Source organism: Saccostrea echinata, unplaced genomic scaffold (genome assembly GCF_033153115.1).
Source record: "Saccostrea echinata isolate AGI-Se365-2 ecotype Australia unplaced genomic scaffold, CSIRO_AGI_Sech_v1 ptg000003l, whole genome shotgun sequence".
Lineage (NCBI taxonomy): Eukaryota > Metazoa > Mollusca > Bivalvia > Ostreida > Ostreidae > Saccostrea > Saccostrea echinata.
Window position 1 is genome coordinate 4,965,112 of NW_026889752.1, and position 12,389 is coordinate 4,977,500.

Consider the following 12,389-nt stretch of genomic DNA (forward strand, 5'->3'; position numbering starts at 1 on the left):
GAAGACAAGTCGGGGTTTTCATTGAGGCTAGCTGTGTTGATCCTGCGTACCAAGTCTGTGGAGTTTGAATTTCATTCGGAGAATCTCGGAAAGAAAATGCATATCCACTGTATGTGGTTCCAAAATCTAAAGCTGCCACAAGAAGCCAGTCATTATCCGCCATGGCCATCTGTAGATAAATTTTTAAACCTATTTTCGGTTTAACACAGGTGTAACAAGTGCGTGTCGATCATAGGGCACTTGCCGTATATAACAATAGCTCAAGTATTGGAGAGAAAACTATTAGGAGATCAGAAGGTATCCCAAAGTACAAGTCATGATTATGACTGCGTCGACGCCGAGATACAAGATAAAAAGTTGTTACGACGATTATCCTAAGTCTACATGTAATTAGGGTGAAAAGTCGTAATAAGGAGATAAAATTAAAAGTTAAAAAAAAAAGAGTTAAAAAAACTCATTAAATATTACAGCTTGTGAAGGTCGTAATTATTCATTTTTTTTTAATTTACAATATTCGAAAAATAAATAGAGGATATATGTTCAAATGTTTTGGAGTTTGATATGGAATGTATTTCACAAGTAGGACAGGATTTTTTTATATTTCACGAGTGCAGAGCACAAATTAACATCGAAAAACCCTGTATCACTCGTGAAATAAATTCTACATCCAGCCACAAAATATTGCATTTTTTATTTTTTACATTTTGTTTGATTTCCTCCTTTCCTCTCTCTTATCGTAACACATTGTCATAGGATTTGACGTTATAAATGCGCGGTTAAGACGACGTATGTTAATGTTAAATTGACATTGTTTACATAGATATCAATAACATATATGGAGGAAGTTTTGCCGTTTCAGTCTCTGTCAAGATAATTTGTTTACTCTCTTTATCTTGAAACGCGCTAGAAAAAATGTCCAAGGGTACGTTTTCCTCTGTGAATGTTGGGCCATCGGTAAGTAAAAAGAAGTGAAAAGAGTAGCATTTCACCTATAAAACAGAATAAGAATTAGTCGTGTGTTCGAGTCATTGCCGCGGCTGACTTAAGTCGATAAAAAAAAGTAGCAACTGTTCCTTCGACAGGCGCTAGGCACTTTGAAGTGAAAGTTGCGGGTCCTTCGGATGAGACCTTAAAAACCGAGGCCCCGTGAAGGGAAGGCGTTGGCACGATAAAAAAACCCTCACTGCTCAATTGTCCTGAGTGCCGAGTAAGGCTCTAAAATTGAAGCCCTTCACCGGTAAATGGTGATGTCTCTATATGAGTGAAAAAATCTCGAATGGGACATAAAACAACAGACAATCAATCATTCATTCAAAAAGATTTAACACTGGCATCTTTTCCGGAATATTAACACTATTACGAAATTTATTTTGAGCATGAGATCTTGAGTCCCCAAACTGCATGCTCTGTATTGCTTTTCCTAGTTTTGTTTGGTATCGAAGTTAACATGGATCATGGATAAATCCCTCGTTTCCCTAAAAGGCTCCTTCTTCCTGCTTTATTTAATGAGTTAACTGGCTCTGAAAATTTAAGGCATATTGTTTATATCCATCTTCATTTATCATTTCATCTTTATGCAGTGATCTCCTCTGTGAGATCGCCCTACTTGCCACCTATTTTTTTCCTTAGCTCTTTTTCAACAAGCTTTTCTCTCCCCACACCAATTTGTCCTCTCGCTTTATCTCGTTATCTTTAAAAATATATATATTTCGCTGCATTTTGGACATTGGCTTTACATACACATCATGCTTTCAGTATCACATGAAACTGTTCTAGGTATACAGAAGAAAACCGTGGTTTTGTATGACGCCTCTTTTCTTTAGAGTGTCGGCTATTCGTTGTGTGCTCTCTTGCACATATCCCTCTGTCCCGTCTTTGGGGATAATATCCTATAAAGGGCTTTTATCTTCAGAATGAAGCATAGCTATTATTTTTTTCTTTTCTTTTTTTTTCAACGATTTATTTGTTATATTTTTTTTAATTCCTTTACACTCGCATTAGGCAAATGCTTAATACAATTATACTCTAATTAATGAACACTACGGTTTGCTTTATTCCTGATGTCATCCTATTGTTGTTATCTCTTTGAAACTGATGTCTTTGTATCCAAAGATTATTTTGCATTTTAATGCAACACAGTCACACTACTGTGTTTTTTTTAAGTTCTTAAATCCGCAGAACGGATGCAAATGCTCCATTTCAGATAAAGATTAGCATACAATTCTAGAGTTATACCCCCCCCCCCCCACACACACACACACACCTTCAATGTTTTTTCTTCTGTGAGGTTTTTGTTGTTCCTTACACCATCTTCTTTGAAAAATTCTTCATCTATCTGATAAATGCTGACGCTAACGTTTTTCTCTTGCAAGGTTTACTGAAAACCGAGTATTTTTCTTTTTTTCTTTCTCAAATATTCTGCTCTTGTTACATACCTGACTTTAATATTAATTTTCCTTTTTCTTTCATTTTTCTTTTGAAAAATAAACAAACAAATAAATAAACGAACAATACAAAAAAAAAAAAAAAAACTAAATCAAGAATTTTAACTGTATACATGTATACATGTATCAATATTTATTCATAGTTGTTGATATTATTAGCCTTTTTTCTGTGAGAATACCATTAAACAGTTTCAAAATAAATTTTGATGCTGCAAGAACAACTTTTAGTTCTCTAACTTTCTACGCAATTCATATTAATTTTATCTTATAAAACATTATTTCCTGGCGAAAAAGGTTGTATATTTTGATAACGACCCACGAATGAAACAAACCCTTTAAGAACAGAGGAGCTTATAATGTCTTCAAGACACACGTTGAAGTCCAAACAATAACAATACAATTAAGTATACATGTTCTAACTTCTTAATTTTAATCGATTAAGCCTTATTATTTTCACGGTGATTAATGTAATTAGATAGTATGTGACTGATAATGATTAGCAGCATTCTATGACATTCAACAGTGCCTTAATTTCTAAACTGATTGATACTTTATATCACAGATGATCTTTATAAACATTTAAAATCTATGAATAATTGAAAATGTTATATATTTCTTCCTTCTACACTAAATGTAGAACACTATCAAGCAGTAACCAAATTAGTTCACATCTGACTTTTTTTTGTAAATATACATGTACCATTCGTTTGTTAAATATACCTTTCGAAACATTTCTTCCCATTTTTTTTTTCTATCAACAATCGCTGAAATTACTAACTCACTACCAAAAATATGACGTATAAATAAAAGTGGGCATTTAAATATCTAAACTGATTGATAAATACTTAAATGTTAATGAAGCGTATCGATGTCATAGAAATGCACGGAAATCGTGCTCACACTTTATGGAGAAATAAATTTCCAATTTGTTTTCCTTATGTTTGCATTTATATTTAAAAAAAAAAAAAAAAAACTCAGAAAAACTCTGACATCCTAGAAGATATTTGACCATAAAAGCCCCCCCCCCCCCCCTAAAAAAAAAGAAAAGTATAATGCCAGAGCTCATTCATGACAAATTTTGATAAAAGAAAATGTTTTCTCCCTTGCATTACTTTTATATGGAATTTAAAAGACACAAAATCTTTAATATGCAACAAAAATCATCATTTGCAATCAAAAATTTTCACACATTCACACTAGAACTAGATTTAAAGTTCTCTTCATTACATGCATACAAATTCCCAATATTTAAGATAAAATATTTGAATTTCTTTTGAGAAAAAAATGTCATACATTATTAGGATTGACTTCACAATAATTATGCCGTTGTGTCTATTTCCATTTGACTTCCATTTCCTTATATAGATCTACTAGGGCAACTGTCATGACCTCACACCTAATAATGACCTCATTACCATGTTTGTGTGTGTGTGTGTGTGTGAGGGTGTGTGAGAGGGTGCGTTTGTAAACACCTTCAACTCAGCTCAGGTACTTATTGACACATCAATCAACTCACTACAGTTTTTCAAGTCACTACAGTAATCACTGTAGTGAATTGCCGTTTTACGAAAAATGGGTAGTTCTCGATTATTTATGCCCAAAAAATCGAGAAAAAAAGTTGGTGTCATTTGACGGTTTACACCCGTATTTTCACACACCGACTTATGATCAAAAAATGGCCCTTACACACTTTACTCGGTTTTGATTCTAGCGCATGCGCAATGCAGACTAATACTATGGCCGACTTCCGGTGTGTAATGATCTCGATTTTTCTACAAAGCAACAAATGATCTCATCAGGTAAGTTAATTTTCTGTTGATTTTACCGTGAATTAAAGCGTTAATTACAAAACATCACATCGTTTCCATATACAAAGATATTAATCAATCACTCGATAAACAAAGAGTATTTAGATTTCGTTGTTTATATGCCCTTGAAAAATTTATGTTCAAATCCCTTAGTTATAATCCACAAAATAAAACTTTAAGGTTAAAGAATTATTTAAATATATTTCCATATAACTTTAAATCCACTACATGGCCCAATCCATTTGTTAAGCATAATTTGCAGTCGTCATCGAGTCTAAGTTCGAATTTTCTCGAATTATTCATAATGTTGACATGTTTCTATTTCATGCACTCGTATCAATTAATTATGTTCAACTTATATAAAAAAATTATACTTCATGTAATATATCAAACGTATCTGGTTCTTTGTTCTAGTTATGAACTGAACTGGAATTATCTCTATCCTTTATAGTCACACATATTGCCATCAACACATCTTCAGTTCAGAAGTTAAATAAATTATTTTATGAAGTTAGAAATTATTTATCTTATTTATCTTTGTCCAAGACATGCACTTCATTTGTAATTTATTCTTTATTTAAAAAAAAAAACTGCTTCAAATATGTATGATTACAAAAGTATTTAACAGTACGTTCTCACCATATAAGAATCACACTTTTCGATTTTAAATGTTTCTCGACTGATTTTACAGAATTTCAAATGAACAAATTCATTTAAATATTTTCTAATACAATGTCCCTGATGTATGTCACAATGGAACACCTGCACACGTATTGTATAAAAAGAATTTAGAAAGATTAGATATCTTTATAATGGAGGTACTTGTATGATAAACTGTTTTGATCGGAAGGGGAAATGCATTTTTAAAATACTACGGCTAATGTAGACAAGATCAGAGTTCTCTTTCATCCAAAAATAAAGTATGCTCAGTTCTTCTTGTATGTGTCCTTAAAGCTGGTAAACTAATCAAAATATGAAAATCTGCAAGTTTTTGTACATGTATTCAGATTGGAAACTTTAATCATTAGTTGCTTACCTGTCCGTGTAAGAGAAATAATTACAGTCTCTAGACTTGATGAGGTGTGATTACGGTAATTGTAAAATGTGGTTTCCAAGACTTTACCTTATTTATTCATTAGAGTTAGTGATTCATGTTCACTATTGTTTCCTCAGAAGGAGATGATCCAGGAATTCTTCTGGGGGGGGGGGGGTTCCATGCCCCCCCCCCCCAAAAAAAAAATCCAACTGAGAAATTTACCAAAAACTTAAAAAATAAATAGATAAATTTTAAAAAACACAAACTTGTCCATCCCCCCCCCCCCCCCGAGAAAAACTACAATTTGAAAACTCAAAAAAAAAAAAAAATAAATAAATAAATAAAAAATTAAAAAATAAAAATAAAAAAATATGAGTGGACTGGACTGGATCGGTGCATGAATTGCTAAACATTGTCCATTGTATATATAAAGAACTGCATAAATTTTACACTTAGTCTAATCAGGGACTATATATAGAAATATCTATTTGAACATTGTTAATGCCTCCCTCCTCCCCCCCTCTCCATTTACCATGTTTATTTCTAGTAAAAAAAATTGTCTGATTAACCTATTCTACTCAAATTTACTCAAGTAATAAACATTTTTTTTTTTCTGTGTAAAATTTCATTCCGAGTCATCACCGGAACGAATTACTACTTAATCGTAACTGTTGTGGCGTGATGCTTGATTGTGAACCTAATAACATAGAAATACTTATTGGATTATACCTTCGATGTCATTCTGTGATTTATTTTAGTATGTAAATACCCCTCATGGTAAGTATAGAGTAAGAAACGTTATATAAAGGTGTAAATGACAATTTCAAAATATTTACATGATAAACAAATCAGAGGTCATTCGAGTCACGTATAAAATTATTAAGTCATGCATGTGATATCAGTCAAGTGCAGATATTTCACAAAGGTTTGGTTGTGCATATATTTTAAACCTTTCACTGTGGTGTTTGTGAGCGTGATACGTGATACAGCTGTGATACCAACACGTAAAAGAAGATAGGCTAAGTGAGACTCTTGTAAATTCACATACACACACAAAAGATGTAAAGGTTGCTCAACACCTCTTCAAATTAAGGCTTTGCCACACTACAGCATGTACAAAGCTTAAAAAACTTGCATCGACGTACAGAAAGATTAACATACTCGCTGGCATATGCTGAAGGCTTGTGCCATGCACCATAATCATGATAATTGCACTGAAGTAAAAAAAATTTAAAATGGTCATTAAATTAACCATATTAGCACCAAAGTGTGCATTCAATTTTCCCTTGGCTCTGTTCATTGGAAAGATTTCGACATTATATCTTTTAAAGGAAAGGTTTGTTTTGTTTGTATGTTGTTTAACGTCCCTCTCGAGAATTTTTCACTCATATGGAGACGCCACCACTTGCCGGTGGAGAGCTGCAAATTTTGTCCTATACTCGGCATTTATGGCCATTGAACAGTGAGGGATCTTTTTTGTGCCAGCACCTACTGCGACATGGGACCTCGGTTTATACGGTCTCATCCGAAGGACCGGTCTCCACGTCCCACAGTGGGATTCGAACCCGTGACGTAAGAATCAACTCCTTACTCCGCGACTCTAGAGCAGACGCTCTAACCACTGCGCCACGCGGGCGACTTTAAAGGAAAGGAATTGTATAGTTTGATATGTGCACACCCTAGATTTTGGAAATGTTAATGCTCTACTTTTATTGTTTTAATTACTTTCATTTTCAGATGTTTATTTTTTGCGAATGTGTGCATTTGGCCGGAAAACAATCTGACATTCCACCTTGAGATGTTATTTGAGAGTTGTTCCATCCTTAAATGTAAAGCAAGGATTTAAAACAGTGTGAGAAAAGGTTAACATTGTCGCCTATGGGAAATGTATTGGTGGACTGTATACCCCATATATATTGAGTACGTCTATTGGTAAGCATGCTAAGAGAAATTCTACTTGTTAAAAAAATTGTACTTTCAGGCTGAGTTGAAGTTTGTAATTTAATAATATTATCATTTCCAATTGTTGAAATCTATGAAATACACAACTTTTATTTTGCTTAATGTGCATATTTTAAAACAAATCGAGTCGCAATATAGTGTCCTTCCAAAATTTTGAGGTGAAATAGACATAGTGTATATAGACACAGTTAAGGCACGGAACCCATATATGAAATTTAGAAAAGATGTACGGGCTCCACAGACCCAAGATATGGACACAGAATCTGAGGTTGAAAGCAAGGTGTTCTTGTGCACAGAAACCAATGTGTAGGAAAGGAATACTTGTCCCAAGAAGACAGTTTCTAACTTACAAAATTTGAATGAGGCAGATTTGGTTCAAACTATATACATGTATTTTTAATCTCACGGCTTTTTACATAGCATGATCATAACTTCCTTTGTGCAAATCAGATTAGAAGGATTCATGATCCTGAGCTAATATAGCTTGTGTCTTTCTTACTTTATAAAAGATACATAACTAATATACATGTATATCACTTGGAATTGTACTTAGGTCAACTTGAATGATTTTGTCACTTTTGAACTAAAAGTCTAAGTAAGTAAGTCTAATATAGAAGCCATTTGAAATCTTTATCCTTGGATGTTTCAATGCAAGCTGACAGACATTGAAATAGTCTTTGTTGATCAATGATGATTTAACCTAAGTTAACAATCTCATTTCATTTTGTGTCATCACATGATAAAGAAAGTTATGATTTTATTAAATTCAAATTGAACAAACTTAGGCTGAAAAAAACAACAACATGTATTTCCCATAACCCAGCTGACCTAATTTTACCCACCGACTCTACTACTTTTTATTCCAAATCGAGATTTTGAATCATACTTTTGTTCATAGTAAAGTTTTCTCATAGTGCAGTCCATAAAATGCATGTCTCGTACACTGTAAAAACCTGTTTATCCAAGAGTCTTAAAGAGTACTCCTACTTTATATATATATATATATATATATATATATATATATATATATATATATATATATATATATATATATATATATATATATATATGTTTGTTTGTTTATTCATATACATGTATGTTTATGTACATGTATATGATAGAAAAACAATGTACAGAATAATTAATTGATGCTTTCAAAATAAAAAGTGTTGCTTGTGTGACGCAGTGGTTAGAGTGTTTGCTCCAGAGTTGCGAAGTAAGGAGTTGATCCTTAGATTGCAGGTTCGAATCCCACTGTGGGACTTGAAGACCGGTCCTTCGGATGAGACCATATAAACAGAGGTCCTATGTCGCAGTAGGTGCTGGCATGAAAAAGATCCCTCACTGAGAGCGGAGTATAGGTCTATTAATTTGCAGCCCTCCACTGACAAGTAGTGGCATCTCCATATGAGTGAAAATTTCTCGAAAGGGAATTAAACAACAAACAAACAAGTAAACAAAATTAACAGTAAAGTAAAAAAAAAAGTTATTCCCTACTTACCTAGCCTAATTTTTTTTAGCATATGTCACCAGAAACACATAATTTTTTTCATTTGGCCTAATTAAGTTAAATTACTATAGAATTGTGCATTGAATCATTTGATTCTTAATAAGAAACTACTATAAATTGTTAAAATGATAGTGTAGATAAGTTCTATAAAAATGAATGTGGCACTCTCATACATGTATTAATTTCAAACTTTAAAAATTCTAAAACTAATCAAATTAATAATGTAAAGCATTGTAAAATTTGTATTCAGTCTCTATTTGGCATCTACAGCAACATCAGGGGATTCTCCAAGATCCTAACCCAGATCTAGATGAATTAATTAAGGCACATGCAGATCTCATGACTCCATATTTGGTTATTTTTTGACATGGTCGGTTTCCCAAATCAGGGTCTCCAGATATGGAAAATGGCACAGGTTTCTGGTACAGGTTTTTCAGAATCCATGAGTTCATGTAGGGAACCTAGCACAACTTTCTGTGAAGGGTTTATTTGTAAAACTGTGTTATGTTATATTTCAGTCATTATCCCATGCCTGTTCTTGCCTTGACCACTTTTTCGCATGACTTTCTATACATATTTTACATATATAGGAGGAGAAATGCTAGTCTGTTACAGGTTTATGGAAGCTAAATTTGTGCCTGTGTTTAAACCACCCAGACAGTTTCATATGGGAGTAACCCCCCCCCCCCCCCTTATGAACATACAGCTAATTCTCATACCTCCTGTTGTTTACAGTTACATGTATGTAGCGAATAAATTCAATTAATGTGTCAATTTATATTATTTATTAATTCAAAGCTAAGTTGAATATATTTTTACATATGGATTCAATATGTACACAAAAATTCACAAACAGGGTCGGAATCGGTATTCAGTCAAGTTCAAGTTCAAAGTGAAAGTAGTGTACTCAATGTACAGGCCGGCAGGGTCTTGCTGACTTGCAGTATGTAAGTGACATGCATGTGTCATTTTATGAAGGGGTATAAATGAAAACTATTTTCATGGAACAGGATTACATGAATGAGGACATGTACATTCTTTGGAAGCAGTCAGTTAACTTATTCAAGTGTGTGCAGGGATAGACGTTAACTTTCAGATTCACTTGCCCTTCGGGCAAGTGATCTCAAATTTCGACTTGTCCGAATGCAAAACTTGTTGCCCAAATAGGAAAATAATTTATTGCCGTACATATTATGATATGTAAAAGTGTGAACAGATACACTACTATAAATCTGGCAAGTTGAGGTACCTGAAAAAAATTAGATGGTACGTTTGGATATAAATGTATACCATGTATACTGCCACTTTCCTTGTCAATTTAATCTGTAAACACACACTGCAATGCATCAATAACCATCCGTTTCCTTTTTAATAAAAAATCATATTTTGGGTAGGATCGTTTCGTTTTGTGAATTTTGATTGATGCAACGCTAAGGAAGATAGTTGCAATGAAACATACATATCTTGATCAGGATAGGTCATGTTATATTCTGTCAGTGTGAATGAATTAAGTAGTTAACAAAGTTTACGTAGAGCGTATTTAACATGAAATAAAAAAGAATATAATGAACCCGATTTTTAATGAACGATATAATCTAGAAATCCAAGGGAGCAATGTAAGTCACGTATCTGGCGGAAATCTCGTGTTCAATCTATTGTTTTATTTACAATTAATGTAAACTAGATACCAATATACATTTCTATCAGAAAAATCACTTGCCCGATCGGACAAGTAATTTGACATTTTCACATGCCCGACTGAGAATTTACTTGTCTCGGGCAATCGGACAACCGTTAATGTCGATCCCTGGTGTGTGAACATGCACACTAACATTTTTCATATTTTATTGATAGCATGATCGATACATGTATTAATTTTGTCTAATGTATTATTTGTCAGCATGGTCAGTAAAACATGCTTTTTAACTATATTATTTATTTAACTAAACAATGTTGGGACTTAAATCAGTGCAAGATGAAGCAAATTCATAATTTATGATTATTTTCAAATAATGAACATAAATGGAACGTGGAACATTTGTATGTGTGTAATGTCTGTCTGTGAATGTTTTAGGATGGATGTTTTGTGATACTGAAGTATAACATCGATTTTTTTAGGTTCATGGTGATACAGGAAAACTTCAAGGTTCCTGCAGATGGTGTTTAAAACTATTGGCCAGTGAACACAAACCCATTTAATTATATTTTGAATCTTCACCAGGAGAAAAAAGATGGCAGTACTTCTAATGCGTAAGTAGAATTGTTTTAAAAAGCTTCTTTTTTAGGTCACCTGAGTCACTCAGGTGACCTATTGCTATCCGTTCTCGTCCGTCGGCGTGCGTCGTGCGTCGTGCGGTGTGCGTCGTGTGTTAACATTTGAACATTTTTAGCTTCTTCTCTGAAACCGCTTAACCAATTTCAACCAAATTTGGCATATAGCACCTATGGGTGAAGTGGAACAAATATTGTGAATTCCATGGTCCCTGCCCCCCTGGGGCCTGAGGGGTGGGGCTAAAACCACCAAAAATAATGCAATCTTTAAAAATCTTCTTCTTTACTCCTGGACATCAAGCAGTCAAACTGTTGGCATCATTGTAATAAGCATTGAGTCCTCTACCAAAATTGTGAAATTCATGGCCCCAGGGTCAGGGGTTCTGGTGCTAGGGTGGGGCTATATAGATCATATAGGGAAAGTGCATTATTTCTTTGAAAATCTTCTTCTCTGCTCCTGGGTATTAAATAAAGTAACTAAGTACATAGTTATGAAGAACAAGAGTGCCTCTTTCAAAATTGTGAAATTCATGGCCCCAGGATCAGGGGTTCTGGTGTTAGGGCGGGGCTCTATTGATTATATAGAGAAAATGCATTAATTCTTTGAAAATCTTCTTCTCTGCTCCTGGGTATTAAATAAATTTACTAAGTATATAGTTATGATGAGCAAGAGTGCCTCTTTCAAAATTGTGAATTTCATGGCCCCTGGGTCAGGGGTTCTGGTGTTAGGGCAGGGCTCTATTGAGTATATAGTGAAAATGTATTAATTCTTTGAAAATCTTCTTCTCTGCTCCTGGGTATTAAATAAAGTAACTTAGTACATATTTATGATGAGCAAGAGTGCCTCTTCCAAAATTGTGAATTTCATGGCCCCAGGGTCAGGGGTTCTGGTGTTAGGGCAGGGCTTTATTGATTATATACATTAGTTAAAATGCATTAATTCTTTGAAAATCTTCTTATCTGCTCCTGGGTATTAAATGAACTAATTTAGTACATAGTTATGATGAGCAAGAGTGCCTCTTCCAAAATTGTGAATTTCATGGCCCCAGGGTCAGGGGTTCTGGTGTTAGGGCGGGTCTCTATTGATTATATTGTTAAAATGCATTAATTCTTTGAAAATCTTCTTATCTGCTCCTGGTTATTAAATGAACTAATTTAGTTCTTAGTTATGATGAGCAAGAGTGCTTCTTCCAAAATTGTGAATTTCATGGCCCCAGGGTCAGGGGTTCTGGTGTTAGGGCGGGGCTCTATTGATTATATAGTGAAGATGCATTAATTCTTTGAAAATCTTCTTATCTGCTCCTGGATATTAAATGAACTAAGTTAGTACATATTTATGATGAGCAAGAGTGCCTCTT

General features: G+C 33.8%; 1 long non-coding RNA gene across 1 annotated transcript in view; it reads left to right on the forward strand.

Moving 5' to 3' along the window:
* Positions 1 to 7,030: 7,030 nt before the first annotated feature.
* LOC133178781 (uncharacterized) overlaps positions 7,031 to 12,389 on the forward strand; it is a 16,660-nt gene continuing 11,301 nt past the window's right edge. Inside the window, exons 1-2 of the long non-coding RNA XR_009720028.1 lie at positions 7,031 to 7,220; positions 10,879 to 11,010. This is a non-coding gene — a long non-coding RNA (uncharacterized LOC133178781). The remainder of the gene's footprint in view (positions 7,221 to 10,878; positions 11,011 to 12,389) is intronic.